At 36.8% G+C, this 19,691-nt stretch overlaps 1 long non-coding RNA gene and 1 other non-coding gene across 2 annotated transcripts; one reads left to right on the forward strand and one right to left on the reverse strand.

The window, feature by feature from the left end:
- Window positions 1-4,994: 4,994 nt before the first annotated feature.
- LOC149075422 (uncharacterized) lies at window positions 4,995-10,718 on the forward strand. Its single transcript, XR_016193989.1, has 3 exons — window positions 4,995-5,220; window positions 8,500-8,544; window positions 8,667-10,718. It is a non-coding gene; the product is annotated as an uncharacterized LOC149075422 (long non-coding RNA).
- An 8,381-nt stretch (window positions 10,719-19,099) lies between these two features.
- On the reverse strand, window positions 19,100-19,181 carry TRNAL-AAG (transfer RNA leucine (anticodon AAG)). The gene has a single exon. It is a non-coding gene; the product is annotated as a tRNA-Leu (tRNA).
- Between the last annotated feature and the right edge of the window lie 510 nt (window positions 19,182-19,691).

Consider the following 19,691-nt stretch of genomic DNA (forward strand, 5'->3'; position numbering starts at 1 on the left):
TTTTCTACGTTTTTTTATTAAATTATAGTTTAGGAAGGGGCTGTTTATGGCCCCGAGGAACGAGAATAAATTATAGAAAATTGAGAAAAAGCAGGTTATCTTTTTCATTTTGAAAAACAAAAACACATGGAAATATTGGCTAAGAGCCAAAATGATACATAGTATCCTGGAAATAGGAAAGAAGCCTGGATTCTCTCTGCATAGTGTCCTCTCCGCTATACATTTGTGATGCTCGAAGATGGATCAATAACCAATAAAAAAACAGTAAAGATTATGACGACAGTCATCTTCATCTGCACTTCATTTATTCATCCATTTTCGCGTTACACGCCAGGAATTTAGTATTAACCTTTATCCGGTGACTCGATTGAAAGTTTAATGCAATGGTCGGGATAAAAAAAATGGTCCCTCGATCGAACGAAGAAGTTGTCACAAAATAATTCGTAAAAAGTTTTGTACGGTATTTCTTATAAATGGACTAAAAAAGTTTAATAGTCCCTTCTTATGGAATGGGAGAAAACTACCTTCCAGGAATTAAAGACTGGGGACTTAGGTCTGATCTGCATCTTGTGGTACAGCCCATAATAAGTAAGAAAGTGTTGAAGACTTGTGGATGGCTACTTCAAACTTGCAAACTTGTACCGGCAGCTCTGAGGATTATGCCAAAAAAAACTCAGAGAATCCCAAACATTCCAAAGAGTTTGTGGGGGTTCCAAACAGGCACCTCTCTTTCACGCCAAAGGACTTTGACAAGACCGCAACATGCCGTGACATATTGATTGAGAATCACAGCTCATTATTCGTATTTTACCCCCGAAATATTCGTTCTTCACATTATTGACACATTCCTGTCTTGCCCATACAAAGCGCATTGCAAATTCAATCACATTGATATACATTGGTGTAGGTACGCAAAGTGGGATTTTGGGATTATAACCCCCTCCCCCCTCCTTTCGAACAGAGATTATAGTGTTATTGTGTGGAAAAACGTAAACCTCCGCCTCCCCCCCCCCACACACGCACACACACATTCAGAAAAAAACAATTTAACCCCCCCCCCCCTCCCCAGGAGAAAATCCTATGTACGCCTATGTCGATATACACCAAGGGTGCTCAACCTTCAAGACCACTTCATTGGTTTGAAAACGTGTCGCCGACCACTTTAGCGATCTGGAAGAGCATCACGGGTCATTTACTTGTGATCTATGAATGTGCCGCGGATCACGTAAATGAACTGCAAATGTTCCGCGGGTCGCTCAAGAAATCTAGAACTGTGCCGCGGATAGCATTAGTGATGTGGAACTACACAGAGGGCAGCTTAAATGCTCTGAAACTGTGTCGAGGATCATTCAAGTGATCTGTAAATGTGTCGCGACTCACTCAAGTAATCTGTGAATATCCACTGATCCCTTAAGATCTGAAAATGTGCTTTTACTTCATTTTTACAAGATTAGATTTTAAGGTCGCGGGCCACATCAAATGACTCCATGGACCACATTTGGCCATGGGTTGATCATGTGTCTTGTCTATAGGAATATTTTGTATAATTAGATTGCCGATAAAATAGCACGACTTGCTACTAGGAATGTGATTTAAGCTTGCCTTCTTTCACTTTTATGGAAGATATCATAAATTGTTTTGAGTATTGCTTGAAAAGTAAATTGATCAGTATTTTATTTATCAGAATGAATACTTTATAACACTACGCTATCAACTTTTTCAACTGCGTTAAGTTATAATCACTAATTTTTCCATAGTCGAAAATAGGAAACTTTTTTTTTATCGTTCACTCACTAACAGAACTTCCCCCCCTCCCCCCACGAAAATTTACCTTCGCATAGAGTAAATCGGAATTCTCATCTACGATCTGTGTTCAGATCCTGATCATGATCGCTCATTTTATGAGCAATTATAAACAGCGGATTGAACAACGCCGACAATTTGCAATCAGGCTCTTCGTTCCAAATTTTAATGCACTAGTTTGTCTTGGATTATATTATTAAAAGTGGATTCGGAAAATTTGTCCGTCTTCATGAATGTAACAGTTTTTAACCTTTTAACGGCCAATATTCCCAATCGGGAAAATCGTTTTTATTAATTAGAAAAATATAAAAAGCAAATTAGAATAGATTATAATTAAAAAAATGAAATGAAAGCACTGATATTTTTTCTTAAAAAGGTGTGTGTGAGGTTTCAATCTCTTAATTTACAAACAAAATTTCATCCATTTAAGCACTTGTGTCATATAAACTTAATATTTTTAAATCACCTAATTTTAAGGAAGAATAAAATTTGGTTTTTAATTTTAATGCTATTTCCATGGATATGGGCAAGTCCAGTGAGCACACTAGAAAAAAGTCTTCATGCAGATTTTGATTATTTCTCTGCAGATTATGTAATTGATTGTGTAATTTTGTTTCTCCTACTTGACGTAAATATTCACATTCATACGTCATGTGGTTCCCCCCCCCCCCCCAGATCTGTCAGCAGGGCTCTTATGCTGAGATCTTTGACGTGGAACCCGAGTCAGAATTTTCACAGGCCTCTCTCTATAGTTGTAATTTATAATAATAAAAAACAAAAAAAACATTGAAAATCCTTTGAGAACCCTGGGCTGGATCCCTGTCAGCCATGTCATACATTTATATTAAGTACTGATACTTTTGTATTCAAGCTGCCCTTGGAAGCAAACAAAAGGATTAAAAAAATATTCGAACAAACAATTTATATATTTATATTATCATATACCAGAGATCTTCAACCTTTATGTAGTCGTGAGAACTGCCTGTACCCATCACCAAAACAAGAATACTGTTACAGCAAGTTTTTCGAGGCTTAGTTCGTCCTGGACTGGAGTATGCTGTAAGGTTTTGGAGACCATACCTACAGAGGGACATAGACTTGGTTGAAGGGGTGCAGAGAAGAGCTACGCGTGTCCTTATTGGCACACAGGGCTTGAGTTATGAGGAGAGACTTCATTTTTTGAATATGCTTACATTGGATGAACGCAGGTGTCGAGGAGATATGATCGAAGTGTTCAAAATTTTCAATGGGATGGATAGGATGGACCATGAACTTTTAGTACACCGCCAATCGACTGCTTTTACAAGGGGACACCAGTATCGATTGGTGAGGGATAATGCAAGGTTATGGTGTCGCAGGGAATTTTTCTCTAATAGGGTTGTTAATAAATGGAATAGCTTACCCCCGGAGGTAGTAAATTGTAACACAATTGACACGTTTAAAAAGAAATACGATAAACATGTTGGGGTAAATCGAGAAGCTATCCATTCTTTGAATAAGACAACCATAAGTATCCTTTATGGGCATTGTATAATATTTTATCATGTGTATATATTGTTTGTAATTTGTGTTAATTGCATTTTTAATTGGGTTGCTGTTTTTTTGAAACATATGACATCCATATTTTTATGGGCATCTTTTTATCAGCCACCTCGTTGGGCATTTTGCCTGTTGTGGCGTTGTATTTGTATTTGTAAATAATTTTGGAATCGATAAATGAAATAATTCTACAACTGAAACGCTATCGATGCTTCAGGTTCAGGGAGCACCACTGTGCTCGCGAACTACTGGTTGAAGAGGCCTGCCTCACATATATCGACCAAGAAAAACAATTTACAAAAAAAATCTGTATGCTATACTTACTTTGAGATTATGCAATGAAGTTAATTCAGACAGTTAATTCAGAAGTTATTCAGACAGTTTTCATTTAATATGTTTAAAAAAGCCAAAAATTGTATATTTGAAATTATGTACAAGTATTGAACAGTTCATTTTATTAGATAATTGATAAAGCTGTAATGTTGCCATGATTCTTGTCACGAGTTACTGCCAGGGCCAAGTGATTTTTCCTGAGGCACTACCAGGCAAATTCTCGAAAATTTCAACCGGTTCTCATTTTTTTTTTGAGCCCCTCCTCCTTCTCTTGGGGTCCCCCGGACCGTGTCCAGGTAGGGCCCATGCGCTAACATGGCACTGCTTACGACCCATGGAAAGATCACTTCCCTTTTGGTCAAATAGAGTTTGTTTTTCAATTGTCTTTCTGTCTTGTTTGCTTTTGTGTTGTCTTGTCTAAAAATTGAAAAGAAAAAAAAATGCTTAAAATATGGGAGAAAAGAAAACATTTTCTGAAAAAAATCGACACGGACAAAAATCACGAGAAAATACAAAACTATCCAGAAGAAAGGAATTATATGATCACTATTTTCAAATATTGAAGACAATTTTGATGATAGTGGTTCGATTTTTTGGCCATTTTCATTTTTTCTGTTTCAATTTCCGAGTACTTTCCGTGATCTTAAAAAGCCACGATTACATCATAAAAGTTTTATGAAAGGTCTTTTATAAAAGATAATGATAAGAGATGTAATACACACACACCGGCCTAAGGCTAGGATTACACTATCAAAGTTTGATAAAATTCCTTTTATAAAACTTGAAAAATCTAGCCAATAAAGCTCATAGGTTACATTCGAGCAAATGCAACCCATAATCTTACTGTTTGAATATTTCAAATTTTATCAAAGAACTTTTAGAAAACTTTTGTAGTCTAATGCCGGACTAAACCAAATTTCCCGTATTTTTTCTATCAAATATGGTCAGGTCGGAACGACGCTCATCGTCAATGGATGCCATTTTCTTCGGAGTCCGAAAGACGTCATAAATAAACATTATTCTTCACTTCTCCACAGCATTTACTCTTCCCTCATCAAATTTCAAACCGTAAGTCATCAACACATGCAAAAAAAAACAAAAAAAAAAATCAACAATTCTTAAAATAAAAAAAAATAACTTTTCAAAGCAACATCCACTCAGGCGAAACAAATCAATCACGTCGAATCTCTGATTCACCCACATCACATCCCAAATGAAAGTCCGCCTCCGATTGGCCGACGCGCGTAGTCAGCCAACCACGCACGTATAGCCCTTAACCTTTGTTTGAACGTGTGGTGGCTGGCTATTCAACACACACATACACACAGCGTATATTTTTTTTTTATAACTACAACAACAGTTGCGTCCGCGCCATTTTTGTGTGCTCGAGTGCGATTCCGTTATTTTAAGCTTTTTCCGCTTAATTTGTAAAATAATTGCGAAATGAGTTCATCGGGGAATGCGACCGAAGTCGAAAGGAATGCCGCCGACAAGGAGAAATCCAGCCCGGACAAAACGGAAACATTAAAAAGACCGGCATCTGAGGTAAGTTTGTTTCAATGTACCCGGCCGTGGGGGTTTTTTTTTTCTTTACTCTTTTTCAATACAAGTCCTAAGAAAAATGCCGCCTTTTTTTTTTTTTTACCCACTATTGTTAAGATCGCTTTAATAACAATAAAATAATTTTTCATTATTATCTTAGGATAATTCCACGTATTTGATTCAATGTCCCGGAATTATGTTTTTTTTTTGTAATAATCCTAGTTTGTTTTGATTTCAAATATCAATCGGGTAAGCGTCACCAACGTGCTGAAGGCTTACTACACAAAAACAATGGTTTTTATACGTTTGTTTTAAATGTGTTTTAATTGCTTATTGCAATTGTTTCGTTTTTGAATACAATAATGGTTATTATTTCGAAATGATGTGGGATTTTGTGAAATGTGCTCGAGGAAATTGATCTGTTTCTCAATAGGATTTTTAGATCTTTTTTTTTTGTTTCTAGTACTAGTTGTTTGATTTATTTCCGTTATAATTCCGATTTATTGTGAGATTTGTTTTGTAGTGATGATTTATGGATTTGTGGGATTTTTATTTATTTGTGCGGGACTGAGTGGTTTTTTCCCCCCATTGTTGACAGGTTAACCCTAGTTTCCGTTATGGCGGTAAAAGTTGAAAAGAAAAAGGCGGCGGTGGGAGAGGGAAAATTGGGGAATTTTTTTGTTTTTCCGTGTGCTTTGTTTTTAACGTTTATTTTTTTTTTGTAGGGAATTTTTTAAAATGTTTTGTAATTTTTTTCCGTGTTGGAAGTTTAAGTGGTGTCCCATAAATTTTTTACGGTTTAGAAATTGGAGAAATTGGTGTATTCAAATGTGGTTTGTAAAGTTACTCTTGGGAAAAGGGGATATTTTTGGGGGGGGGGGGTACAGAAAGTGTACTTCAAATTTATGTTGATAGGTGGCACTGTTCGAAAGCAGATAGCAGGGAATATGGAAATTGTAGTCCTATATAATGCAGGGTTTAAGCTACAGTCACATTTTTTGCAAAATGCCAAAGAAAATCGTAGAATGCGTAAAAAGTAGCAGCCACTTTCGCAAAAGTGCGTATAGGAGGTACGCAACGAGACGTCCAACCATCAAACATTACATAAGCATTGCAGAATTTTGCTAAAGCTTCTCCCCCAATTTTCGCTTTTTTACGAAAGGAATTTTTTATCCAGCTTAAACCCTGATATAATGTGAGGTGTGTAACGCCAGGGTCCTGTGGGTGCTCATCTCAAACTTTATGTGTGAGACTTGAGCACCCCTGGCTGTGACTGGCTCTTAAATAACGTTTCCACTGTGGTGTTGCCATTCGTGGATAGCAGCACTATTGGTGAAGTTGTTTACCTCAGCCATGAATCGCCAGCTGAAGGGATCCGTAGCTGTACGAGATTTCGCTTTAATGATTTTTAAAAGTTGATTTTACGAATTCCAACATGCGAAATTTGAATTGAAGCTTAACTTCGATCCTGAAATCGGCTTGCAAATTTAAGATATAACAATTAAATCCTTTGATGACGAAATACATTGGATTTGATGATGCAGCCAAGACAAATGTGGGAGAAATTCTCAAATACAACTCAGCAGATCTCACTGATGAACAATGCTTGGTAACACATTGGCAGCAATGCCATGAGAAATTTAATCGGAAAAAATCAGTTCCAATGAAACTATAATTTTTATATTTTTGAGAAATACACAGAATTCTCTGGTTTTGCTGCTACCAAAGTTCATATCGGGAGATAAAAATGCAATCGCTTAGTGCATTTTCATCTTGCTATTTTACTGAACCAATTAATCGCATAAAGCGAAGGACATCTGTAAATGTTTCAACACCAAAGAGATTAAAGAAAAATGGAGGGTCATTATGCGATTTACTTTTGCAGCAAGCTCTATCGACAGAAATTTGAACTAAATTTTTCTGTACCAAAAAGAATTACTCTTCGTGAGAATAACTTTTTCCACAAACCACATTCGAATGCATGCATTCATTTAATTTTTAAACTACTTATGAATTTATGGCACACCCTTTATATGAAAATGATTGAAATGAAATATAGCGATGCTTGGGTGAGTATATACATTATTTCTGGTATAGGTAAGTAAGGCAGGGCTGTAACTAGGATTTTTGCTGTTTCCCCCCTACAACTTTAGGATTCAATAATTCTATAACAGTGTTCTTTATTGCCACCTAAAACTGCCGCCCAGGGCAGTTGCCCCCTTCTAGTTACGTCCCTGGGTAAGGTAGCCAAAGCAGAATATTTTGGGAACAGATGCAGTATGGTCCGCCACGTCTTTGGCAACTTTTTCCTTGCGATAAGTCGCCAAGACCATAATGGTTCTCTGGGTTGCCATATTTTTTAATATCTTTCCAGTTTTCGCTGAGTGGTACCAGATGGCGCTGGCTTCATCAAACAGGGTTTTTCTTTTGTTCACCGCGTTTTTTAAAAAATTCTAAACAGCCGTTGTTCCATTTCCAGCGCGTCTCTTGGATTGTTATTCCTCCCTTCTGTAGCTCGCGTCATTTGGATTATTATCTACTGCTCAGGTTGTATTATACCGTTTTATTATTTCGTTGTATTTGTTACTTATTCATCCATTGCCATGCCTTCTGTCTTATTGGTTTATTATTTAAAATGAACCTATATACAATGAGCATCTTACTATTGCACCACTCAAGCAAAAGACTGGAACAAGGGCCATGGTCTTCCATTATTTCCTGATGTTCCAACCTGTAACTCTTGCGGGCATCCTCGTTAATTTTTTCAGCTCTACTCATCATTTGGACCGTGAACGCTGATTCAGGCTTAGAGCACATACTGGCTTGTGATTTGGTGATTTTGTCCTGTGTGGTCTAATTATTTTTGGGATAGGAATTTGTGTGTAAGAAGTGGGAATTAGGCTGGGTTTTATTTTTGAAAATCTCCTTTTCGGTTGAAGTTCAATAAATCAAATTCTAAAAATTCTAGTTTGATTCTCTTTCCCCCCCCCCTTAATATACATTATTTTTCCTTACCAAAGATATGAGATATTTTCACTTTAAAACATAAACAGCTGCTTCAACCGAAAAGTTTATAGATGAAAGCAGTCTGGTTCCCAATTCTAGTAGCCTACGTGACGGCCATGAAAGCCTTTTCTACATTCCTTTTATCACTTATGTAAATGATGTGATTAATGATTAACTGCTGAAGCTTTGAATAGAAACTCAACATTTTATTTTCAATTTTTTTCAAAGACATTCATTTCATTTTATTCTGATGTGTTTTTTTAATATTTTCTGTAGGTAGGAAATGATAAAGATGATGAATCAAAGACAAAGGTACAAAAGGTAAGTTTCATTTTTCATATATGTTCATGTGGGGTTGTGTTGTTATTTTCTCACAGTGTACTGATGTGCAATAGAAAATCAAAGTATCAAATTTCTTAATTTTTTTTCTTCTTTTTTTGCAGACTGGCAAAGGTTGGTGTTACGATGATGAGTATATTATTCCTTAAATTTGCTATCCTATATTTGCCTGTGAAGTAAGATAGTGTTTTCTTATTAAAAATCACAAAATTCTTAAACACTTTGGACAAGATGTAAACTATACATATGCATCGTAGCTCTCCCATTATAACACACAAATCAGATATTTTGCATCTTTATTTAGAACCTATTTGCCTTTTATTTGTCTCCCAACATGTGGGTTATTGTATATTGCAACAAAGGGTTATTTTATATTGTTTTCCTGCCATATTTTGTATGAAATGAAGTTGTTTTCCATGTTAAAATTGTGATACTGCGCTATCTACCCCCTAGTAACTACTGAGTTGGGTTTTTTACTGTGAGTTTTGGCCTCTTTTCATTTCCTGCACCTCATATCTTGTTATATTCCAAGGTTGACCAATGTAAAAATCTGAATTAACAACTCCGCATTCCACCTACATGCAATACCTATGTCTAGTTTCAGATATATGGCTATACGATGATATACAGGGTGCATAGGTGATAGGGTATATGACATTTTACTACAAGATGCCATGATCCTAGAGGCATGCTTCCAGTTAGAAAAGGTATTCAAATAATGTCTAGTACTCAGATATATCATTCATGTTTCAAGAGGTTGTATGGTTATTAAAATAAAATTCTTTTTTTTTTTTATACTGTCACCACCCCTTCCTCTAACTACCAATTTTACAGTTTTTCCGCTGTAATTTGCCATAGTGCTTTATGTACTCGTCATTGTCGTTTTAGCTATAATGGGCAACTTTGCTCATTTTTGGAAACAACTGACAATTTTTAGTTCTTTGAAATCTCAATTTCCTGTATTTAAATTTAACCATCTTAACTTTCTATTAAAAAGTTGTTGCCCAGTTTCTACTAAGACCAACAAAAATTCACATTTTTGAGTATAATATTTGCCGAAATGTTGATCATTGATATTCGAAGGGTCATCTCAATTTAGAGTAAATTGCGAAAAAAAAGTTTTTAAATTTTTTTCTCAAGTGTGCCCGTTAACGTTTTTTACTGTCACCGCGTTTGTGTTCTTCTAGCACAGAAAGACTTACAGTTTAAAATTTTCAAGATTTTCTTCAAACATTTTTTGGTCGGCATATTTTTGTCTTCTAGGATATCGAAATTCCCCAAAGCAGAATGTTTTGCGATGTTCTGCAACTGCCCTCAGCTGACTGAAAATGTTCTGCGGTAAAAATTTGCATATACATAATAATGTTTTTCTACACTTTTCTTAAAATTCTTCCAGATTGTTTTGCAACAGCACTGGTTGTTCTGCAATGTATGTCGCACATTTCAGCATATTCTGCTTTGGGGTCGAAATTTTTAATGGAAGTGAATAACACATTATTTTTCGTTGTAAAAAAAATTTTTGCATGATACTTCAGAGCGTATTAACTGCATGCAATGTCGTGGGAAAGATACAATTGCTTTTGCTTATGTATAGTACTACAGTCATTAAGAGGATTCCTGCTTCTTCATTTCATAGGTGCCTGTGCTTCCCATTTTTTGGCCTTAATAAAAAGTTCCAGTCAGAAACCAAATTTGTCTAGTTTTTTTTATGTTGAAAGTGCCTAAAAATCCTCATATTGTTGCTTTGCAAAAATGAAAAATCCCTGTGCCCTTACTATCCCAGATCGACCATGTTTTCTTGACAGAAATACAGGAAATTGAGATTTCAGAAAACTTCAAAATGAGCAAAGTTGACCATGATGCTAAAATCGACCATTACTGGTAAATCTGTGCGCAGGTGGCAAAATGTTATTTTACATCACAGCAATTTTAAGATTCAAGATGTCACGAAAATTACTCAATCGAAATGACTTGCAATTTGTTTTTATTTTCTTCATAAAAAGACTTCAGGGATTTTGCCACCTTCTGAACATTAATGAACGAGACTAGAATGCAAAAAATTTTGGGGGGGGGAAGTGACATTTCGCCATCTGAGCACAGAAAGTGCTACTACAAATCACAGTAAATTGAAATGAATTATACAAAAAAAAAAAAAAGGTTAAGCATGACAAATGTGAGATAAATATTCATATTGGCCTATATGTAGCTTAGTCACAACTCTATCATAATATAAATTTATAAGTTGCAAAAGAATTTAAACCTTGTAGAATTGATAGCACTGAGATGCAATATGCTGTTTGGGTATCATATTGGAAAGCATTAAGAGGTCTTGAAAATGCAGCTGCATGTCATATTGAAGTGGAAAGTGTTGTAAACACTGCAAAAACATAACAAAAGTAGAACATCAATCGAAGGGTAAAAATGGTAAATGCTGTAAGTGCTAAAAAGGATTCAAACAGTTTTTGGCATTGAAGTGTCAAATGACCAATATTTTATAATGTTTTCAACATGAAAACTGCCTTGTAGTCCTCTAAGTAATTTAAAAGAGCGTGTAAAGATGTTGCAAATGTATACAGACTAAAAAAATTTTTTTCTGATTTTTCAACATTTCTTCTTTTGCCACTTATGGCGTTTATAATTTTTAACCTTAAATTATGAATTTAGATCAAGTCTGCAGTGGAAGATGTGTAAACCAGAGCTGGACAAATCACAAAAAAAAAAATTCATGTGGCAAGAAAAAGGTCTAAAATAATGCTTCTTTTGACTTTTTCAGAGCTTGGTGACCCTAGCAGATATGCAGCTATAAATTTCTAACATTTTGTGCTGCTCTCAGCCTTGCAATTCAGAAACTGCACAAAGAAAATTTTAAGTGCCAATGCCAATTTTTTTAGTTGGCCGCCTAGTACTTGGGATTTGTCCAACCCTATTGTAGGCTAATGATTATATGAAGCAGGGCTGGACAAATCCCAGGCACTAGTTGCCATTGGTGACTAGAAAATTGGTATTAGTGTCTAAAATTCTCTGCATGTGATTCTAGGGTTGGAATCAAAGGATGTTAGTAAAGTTTTCGACTGTTTGTCTTTCAACATAAGAAGGGATAATTAAGTCTAAAACACACCATTTAGGACCCTTTTTCTTGAGCAAAAATAAAGTTTAGCTTCTTAGGAATTTCGATTGTTTTTAAATATATATATTTTTTTTTTGGTTTGTCCAAACCCTTATGGACAGGATTCACTCAAGCATTGGGGTGCTCTATTACTGTGATCAGTGAAAATTGAATCCACAGATTCTCACACATTTGGGGGGAAGGGTTCAGGATATAGCTTGAATGGACGCAATAAAAATTCATTTTCACATTTAATTTTTATACCACCAGCCACTAATTTTTTATGTATAACTTGTATTTGCTATGGTACAGAGAAAGAAAATGGTGAACAGAAAGAAGAGGAGCCTGAAGACGATGACAGCAGAGATTACGATGATGAAGTCGGTCCAGAGGGTGAAGGTGATTATGATGAAGAGGAGGAAGGTGACGAAGACGGTGCCGATGAAGATGCTGAAGACGAAGAGGAAGAAGATGTATAAATGCAGTGACTGCCACAGTGAGGCACTTCTCATTTCTTGATATATAAGTTTTTTTTGTTTTTCATTCATTTTTTGCATCTCTGAGTAAAAATTGTACAAAATTCATTCTCGTTTTATAACATGAGGGAGGGAAAAAAAGCAGTTGGGGATAAAAAAAGCACACAAGCAGTGTTATAGTACAGAAAGTTCAAACCGTGCATCTGTACCGAGATTTTTTAAGGAAAAAAACCATTTTGTAATTTGTCATTTGCCTGTTTTCGTTATTTTTTCTCTATTTTTTGTGGAACGTAACCCAAGCTTGCAGTTATTGTGTATGATTGTTGTTTTTGTAATGCAAGTATAATTAATGGATGGCGATCAGTTTTGTTTCTTTTTTTTATATACACCTCCATGGTATAGATAGATTGATTGTGACGAGAATATATATGAGAAAAAAAATATGTTAGCGTGTATGTGTGGGCATTGCACAGTTATATATCGAGTAATTAACCCGAGATTGGAAATTTGTTGAACGCATCGATCACACAGTATAAAATGGGGGGAGAACGGTGACTCTAGAGCTTCGTGTTGCCGAATGGAAAAGTTCAATAAAAGCTGTTTTAAACCTTTGTATTAACGTTGTGACATAGTCTTTGTGGAAACGAAAAACTAGATTTTTAAAGTCTTAGACGGGAGGAAAAAATGTCTTATCCATTTCAGGCTTTTTGTATCTTTGCGGGGGTAAAAAAAATATGGGGATAAATTGATTCAAATGAAATTGATATATTATATATATGACCTTTTTATTCATAGAGGACCATGTCGATATTTTTTTTCTCACTTTGTGTAAAACATTCTGCGTGTCAAGAAATGGAAGTTTTATAACTAGAAAATAATGTGACGAATTTTTATTCCCCCGCCCCCTTTTATTACTTTGGTTATTGCAGCTGTACGACGAACACTGTTTTTTGTTTTCGTAGACTTACAGTGAATTACTGTATCTTTTTTTTTTTGGTTTTCATATGTCTTCTCTCATGAGTCATCCAATTTTGGTGAAATAAAACTGGGTACTTAAGTATCGATTGCTCTTTCTTTCGTTTGTTTGTGATTGATTGTTTGTAGAAATGATTCTGCTTGATGTGCGTGTTTAATGTTTTTGGTAGTGCATGCTTGTATATCAAGTTAATACACATTTTCTGTATACTATGGCGGGGAAGTCTGGGGGGAAAAAGTCATCTGGTCTCCGTCGGGACTCAAATCAAGGTCCTCTTGCACCCCAGAGCAGAATATGCAGGAAAACTGTGGCGTAAATCTCAATGCTGCCGTAAAATAATTTGGAAGAAAGATCCAGAAAACACCAGGGCTTAACAAATCAAAAATATTTAGGCGTTATCCCAATTTCTCTCTTTGGAGCCATACATGGTATTTTGCTTGTGAAAAACTATCCTAAATAATGCTTTCTTCCACTTTTCCTATGTCAGAAGATGTAGCGTAATGAAATTGGAAAATTTTGTCTCTACTGTAGATGGGATTACACTATATAAGTTTGATAAAAGTTCTTTTATGTGTTAACTTGAAAAATACAACCAATAGGCTTATTGGTTGTTTTGTAGATCTTTTTATAGTTTAATCCCGGGCTTCCAATTTAGAAATTTATTCCAATTTATCAATCAAATTTTAAAATTTTTAGGCTACAATACCAATTTTCCAGTTGCTTCCTTGGGTTTTTTCATCTAGCCCTGGAAATCACTTGTGAGAATATTTACTGCAGCATATTTCCAGTTAGTGGAGGGCTTGTTGCAGAACAGTGCAAGACATTCTGCTGTGGGGGCTCTTGCAAACCAGGTGTGCTACCATATACGGCACTGGAGACACAATTTTGCCTTCATGAGGCAGTAGCCTCCCTTAAAACTTCAGCACGTGGCCCTCTGGGTGGGACAGTGGAGAGATTAAAATGATTGAAGAAAAAGCTGTCTCTCTCTCTCTCTCTACTATTCTCTCCTGTAGGGCCATTTGCTGAAGTTGAAGGAGGCTACTAATGTCTCTACTTCAGCGCCACAAAGCGTGAAATAAAGAAGGCAGTGTTGTCTCCAGTGGTGCATATGGTAGCATGCTTGCTCAGTTTTCGAAAGGATCTGGGTTTGAGTCCCGGCGAAGACCAGGTGACTTATTTCCAAGATTGCCTAGCATAATATCCGGCAAATGTATATTTCCTTGATTTAGGCTTTAAAAAAGCATTTCACTTGTCTATGCTTGTATAGCTGAGCTTTGTTATGACAAAGGTTCAAGAAATGTCAAAAAATACATAAGACATTTTAAAAAATCAGCAAATTGACATGCAATTTTTTAACTAAATACTCACTGAGGTATAGGGTTTTTTTTTTATCAATTAAAAGGTCCAAAATTTCAATCATAGATGACTCTGTGTCAGGGAAAACTGGATATAAGGCATGAAATGTGATGCACAAATAGAGCATAATTAATGTTCGTTACAATTTATAAAATGACTGTGTTCCAATATGGCCCCCTCCTTTCACCTGTTCAGATGTAGCTCAAGGTAAAAATTTTATTTTTACCCTTTTATTGTTGGTTATGGACCAAAGTAACTAATAAAGGCACATGGTGAATAAGTTTTCAAAATATGGACTTCTATGGAAAAACTTTAAAAAATCTGAGAATGCTTTCCTGCTCTTGAACATGCTACCTTATACAGTATGGGGGGGGTTTTTTTTCTGTGCAGCAAAAACAACTCTGTACAGGAAGCAGTGTTATCCGAGAATATAATTTCGAAGAGTTATTTCACTTCTCTCGAAAATTTTAAGGGCTATTGTTTTTTTTAATCAGTGAGTAACAAAATTTGAAGTAGTACTTTCAGGAGAAATTTTTTTGGAGGATAAGTCTCTCAAGAGAAAACTAGAATAGAATGGATGAAGGGTGGCGGAAGTTTGAACAAACACCACACCCTGAACACCTGTGTATATATATACTGGGTGTTCTGTTAATGGACCGACAAACTCAGAGGGTTGTTAGTAGGCATCAAGAGGAAACAAAAATTGCAATGGGACATGGTGTCGCAAACCACGTTGAGACGGCGAAAAACGCATACAGGTTTCGCCGTCACGCTGGAACGACGAAAAGTACAATAACTGCAAAAAGATTCATTTGATTAATTATTACAAGAGTTTTGTTGGAAGTGGCGTCCGCGCTGACGTCGTTGCACAGTTTACAACGACGCAAAAAAGATTCCCGGACGCGCTCGAAGATACCAGGTATGCTTTTGATGTCTGCTGTAGCGACGACAATCCGTACTATGAGATCCTCCTGTGTGTCCACAGTCGTCGCATAAATTGTGGTAACATCAGATACGGTGAGCGAACCCACAAACGCATTTAGCGATCAATTGACATCCACCTTTCGTCTCCTCTAGACTCAGCCTGCACGCTTTTTTCGCGATTTTCTCAACGAGGTTTGCGACACCATGTTCCATTGCAATTTTTTTTTCCTCTTGATGCCTACTAACAACCCTCTTGAGTTTGTCGATTCATTAACAGAACACCCAGTATATTATAGCCCACGGGGAACAAAACTATATATCCGCCTCAGGCAAAGCCTTTATCACAGGGCCCTAAAATTATGTGGCCTTGTCAATAACACCTGATAATATTTTCGTGAAGTGCCTCTATGGATCTGAGCACTCTCCAGGCCGTGCTTAGTGGGCCCATGCCTCAAATGGTAGTTTATTAAGAATTGGGCAATATCTTTTTTTCAATTGAGAAATAAACAAAATGGAACTCAGTGCCTGATAATTAATAAATAACCCCTCCCCAGGTGAAAAGTACCATTATATAGGAGTGTGCACATATTAAAAGCGGTACGGTTTTGATTGGGAGAACAATTACTGCTCATTGTTAGTGTAGTGGTGCCATCTGTTGTATACATATGTAAGGAACGTGGCCGAAGATGCTTGAGCACGCGTCCTCATGTCCAAGTTTAGGAATTTTTGGTAACCCCACTGCAATGCTTTCAATCGCATATTTAGTATGTGAATAATATTGTTATGTTGGAACCCTTGCTGTCATCTATATGAAAAATACTAAACATCAGCCTGCATAAAAATCCAGCTGAGCCGAATAAAAGTTTTTAATTCGATGGTACGAAGGATCTCACCTGCGCAGACCTGTTGTTTTTTTTTTCAGCCGAGTTTCTATATCTGTTCGGAACGACAAAATAACGTTACATTATACACAATATACGAATTTTTTTTCTGCGCAGCAAAATATGTGTACATTCTCAGACTTTTCCATACCTTGCAAACTTATTCACCATGAAAAAAATAGTACCTTTCTTTGTTACTTTCGCCCATAACCAATAAACAGGTAAAAGTAAAATTTTATCAGCAAAAAATAATGTGCCTTTTTCAGAAAATATTGGAAATTACTACACAATACGATATTATATTACTTGTAAAAAACGTCATTAGACTACTTTACTGCACACTATAACTCCGATCATATCGCTAATTTCAAACCAACGGACATGGTTGGGAAATGAAGCATTGCACCCCCCCCCCTTCCAGTATCGAAGGTGGAGTCGTTTGATCTAATGTGTATATACGAATTGACATCATCGTCGTGCCCCCCCCCCCCCCCAGACTTTCAAGTCTCTCTCTCCGCCTATGAAATGAAGGCGTCATCAATCGGCGATCACCCCAGGCTCGGTAGGTGAAGAACTCGCTTTCAATGTTTATTCCTCCTGGATTCGAGCCCGTGGACCCTACCCTTCACGGCGGAAGGTGAGCATCTTACCACTGCTCCCCTCGTACACACACTATTAGACTAGAACCACTGCTGTCACATATCAAATAAAAAAAATACAACTGATACTTCTTCGATTGAAAGTGGTGACCGGTTTACAATTAATATGTGCTGCGTTATAAAACAATATGGATATCTCGTCATTAGCCTTTTAAGCAGCAATGACGAGATATCTCGCCTCCATAAAACCCTCTTATTTTAGCATAGACAAGCCCAGACATTTTGTAAAGACGATTTCTCTAAGGAAAACCTTTTCTTACCCCACTTCACGGGTTTTACTTGCATTATTTCGCAGTTATTAAAAACAACTGTTTGAATTCCGAAGCAAACAATAATTTCATTCATATCATTGCTCATAAAATATTTTTTAATATCTCGCCATATTTTTTTTTATTCGCCACGTTAGTCGAAAACCTGTCACCAATTTCAATCAAAGAATTATAATAGTTTCGTATTTTATTTCATAGGTGACAGACGCAAGAGTTCAGACAGCAGGTGTTCAATGGTGTTTTTTTACACGTAATATAAGTCTGTCCTGTTTAATTATTTTTCAATATTTTTCTAGAAGTCATATTCTTTAATAAACTACCTCAGGGTCGTCTTAGCGCATATGCGACCCGGAGGGTCTTCTCGGGTGCATTGGAAGCACTCCATGGTAATTGGATCAGGCGGTATGATAAACAGTTGGTACTGCTTAGGCAAATGCCTCATTTTTCCACGCATAAATTCGAGCGATTGACAAGGGCCTCATAATTTTGGAGCCCTCTCCAGAGCCAGATATAAAACGTTTGGTGGCCTGTGGGCTATTACGAATTTGGCCTCCCTTCACCCTGAGAGACTCGCGGCACATTTTTGAGATAAATTGCCCGCGATACGTTTCCATATAACTCGTGTCCGACGGCACGTTTTCAAACCAGTAGTTTGTGGCACGGGTCCGAGCACAAAACAGATTCGGAAATCAAATTTTTTACATAGAGCTCAAGACGAGCACCCACAGGTTCCAAACACTTCCACCGTCCGAGCATGTTGTTCCGTAGAATTTCAACTATTATTTTTCTGGTGGCCCAAATAGGGGGGATTATATATAGAAACTAATTTTTGAACGTAAGTAATCCATTTATACACAATATTTACGGTTGTTCAAATTGTGTGTGTGCGTGCCTGTTATATAAACTATCCCGACATATGGGCCCCTAACTATCACACCATTCACAGAAACTGAATGAAATTTTGGCATAAGGTATTTTGAGGTATGCGCTCAAGAATGATATGGAAAACAACAGTGTCACTCTAACAGTTACGGTTACGGTGAGAAAATTTCGGAAATATCAAATGGCAACACCAAGTTTTTTGTATTGGAATGCGATCTGCATTGTGAAAAACCCTAAATAGCGTTCGAACGGCAACTGTAGCACGAAAATCCCCGGAGCTAGGCAAGGAAAAGGACTTTGCCGTGCACCAGAGCATTAATGTTCGTTTCATTCGTCACACCGTTTCTTCGGCTGAGATCCCAGCCTGATTAGTCCTCCACAAGGTCATGTGGAAAATTTGTGAAACACAATAAAATGCTTTATTTCATGCTGCTTCTCTGTCCTTATTGGTTGTCCTCACTTTTAGCCTATCTACCGCCGGTGATTTTCATGCTACAGTTGCCGTTCGAACGCTATTTAGGGTTTTTCACAATGCAGATCACATTCCAATACAAAAAACTTGGTGTTGCCATTTGATATTTCCGAAATTTTCTCTCTGTAACTGTTAGAGTGACACTGTTGTTTTCCATATCATTCTTGAGCGCATACATCAAAATACCTTATGCCAAAATTTCATTCAGTTTCTGTGAATGGTATGATAGTTAGGGGCCCATATGTCGGGATAGTTTTTTTATAATCACCCTGTATATAACACAGGCAACACACACAAACAGGCTATTTTGCAGCAGACAATTACGGGGAGCTATTTTCTTCTACATTTTTTTGTAGATGGCAGCAGGTGTCCCAGTGTTACAAATTACTGTACCTTCATCTCGAATCAAAAGAAAAATTTCAACCTTTTTACACTTGTGGTCGAATGAAATGAATAAAAAATTTCGGAAACCTCAATAAACAACCCGAATGATTGCTATTCGTCTGTATTCCAAGGGGAAAAATATAATATGCACGTGGCAGCGGTGGGATTCGAACCCACGCCCCCGAAGAGACTGGTGCCTTAAACCAGCGCCTTAGACCGCTCGGCCACGCTACCTGTAACGGCAGCGATTGATAAAAATATAAACACCATTCACACATGTCTCTGCGGGAACTCTAACCACCAATCTTGCTCTGTTCAGAAGAGTTTTCCTAATCACAATAGTGTGTTTTCCTGACGACAATAAATAATGTGTATTAAGAAGTGGTGATGGAACCCTCTTTCACACACGCATTTTGGTCTGGGGCTATGATGCTGTTGAGACGGCACACTTTTTTTTGGATACATATTCAAAAATTCATTTTGAGTTCTCCATGGGAATAGCCTCATGATTAGGCTGACCATATTCGCACACAAAAAAGACGGGAAATTGGGCTTTGAAATACGGGGCAATTCCAATTATCGCCAAAAATGGTGCTAAAAGTGAGCAAAGTTGCCAACTTATGAGGAAATCTCAGAAAAGCCACCAGTCGCGGGAAATGAAGTGGCACTTCAAATAGCAATGAATTTAAAAAAAACATGACAAATATGTGAGATGAATATTCGTATTTGCAGTCGAAACTGTCG

This window comes from Pholcus phalangioides, unplaced genomic scaffold, assembly GCF_987345545.1.
Source record: "Pholcus phalangioides strain wild (caught in Gottingen) unplaced genomic scaffold, Ppha-v1.0 ptg000015l_1, whole genome shotgun sequence".
In the NCBI taxonomy this organism is placed as follows: Eukaryota; Metazoa; Arthropoda; class Arachnida; order Araneae; family Pholcidae; genus Pholcus; species Pholcus phalangioides.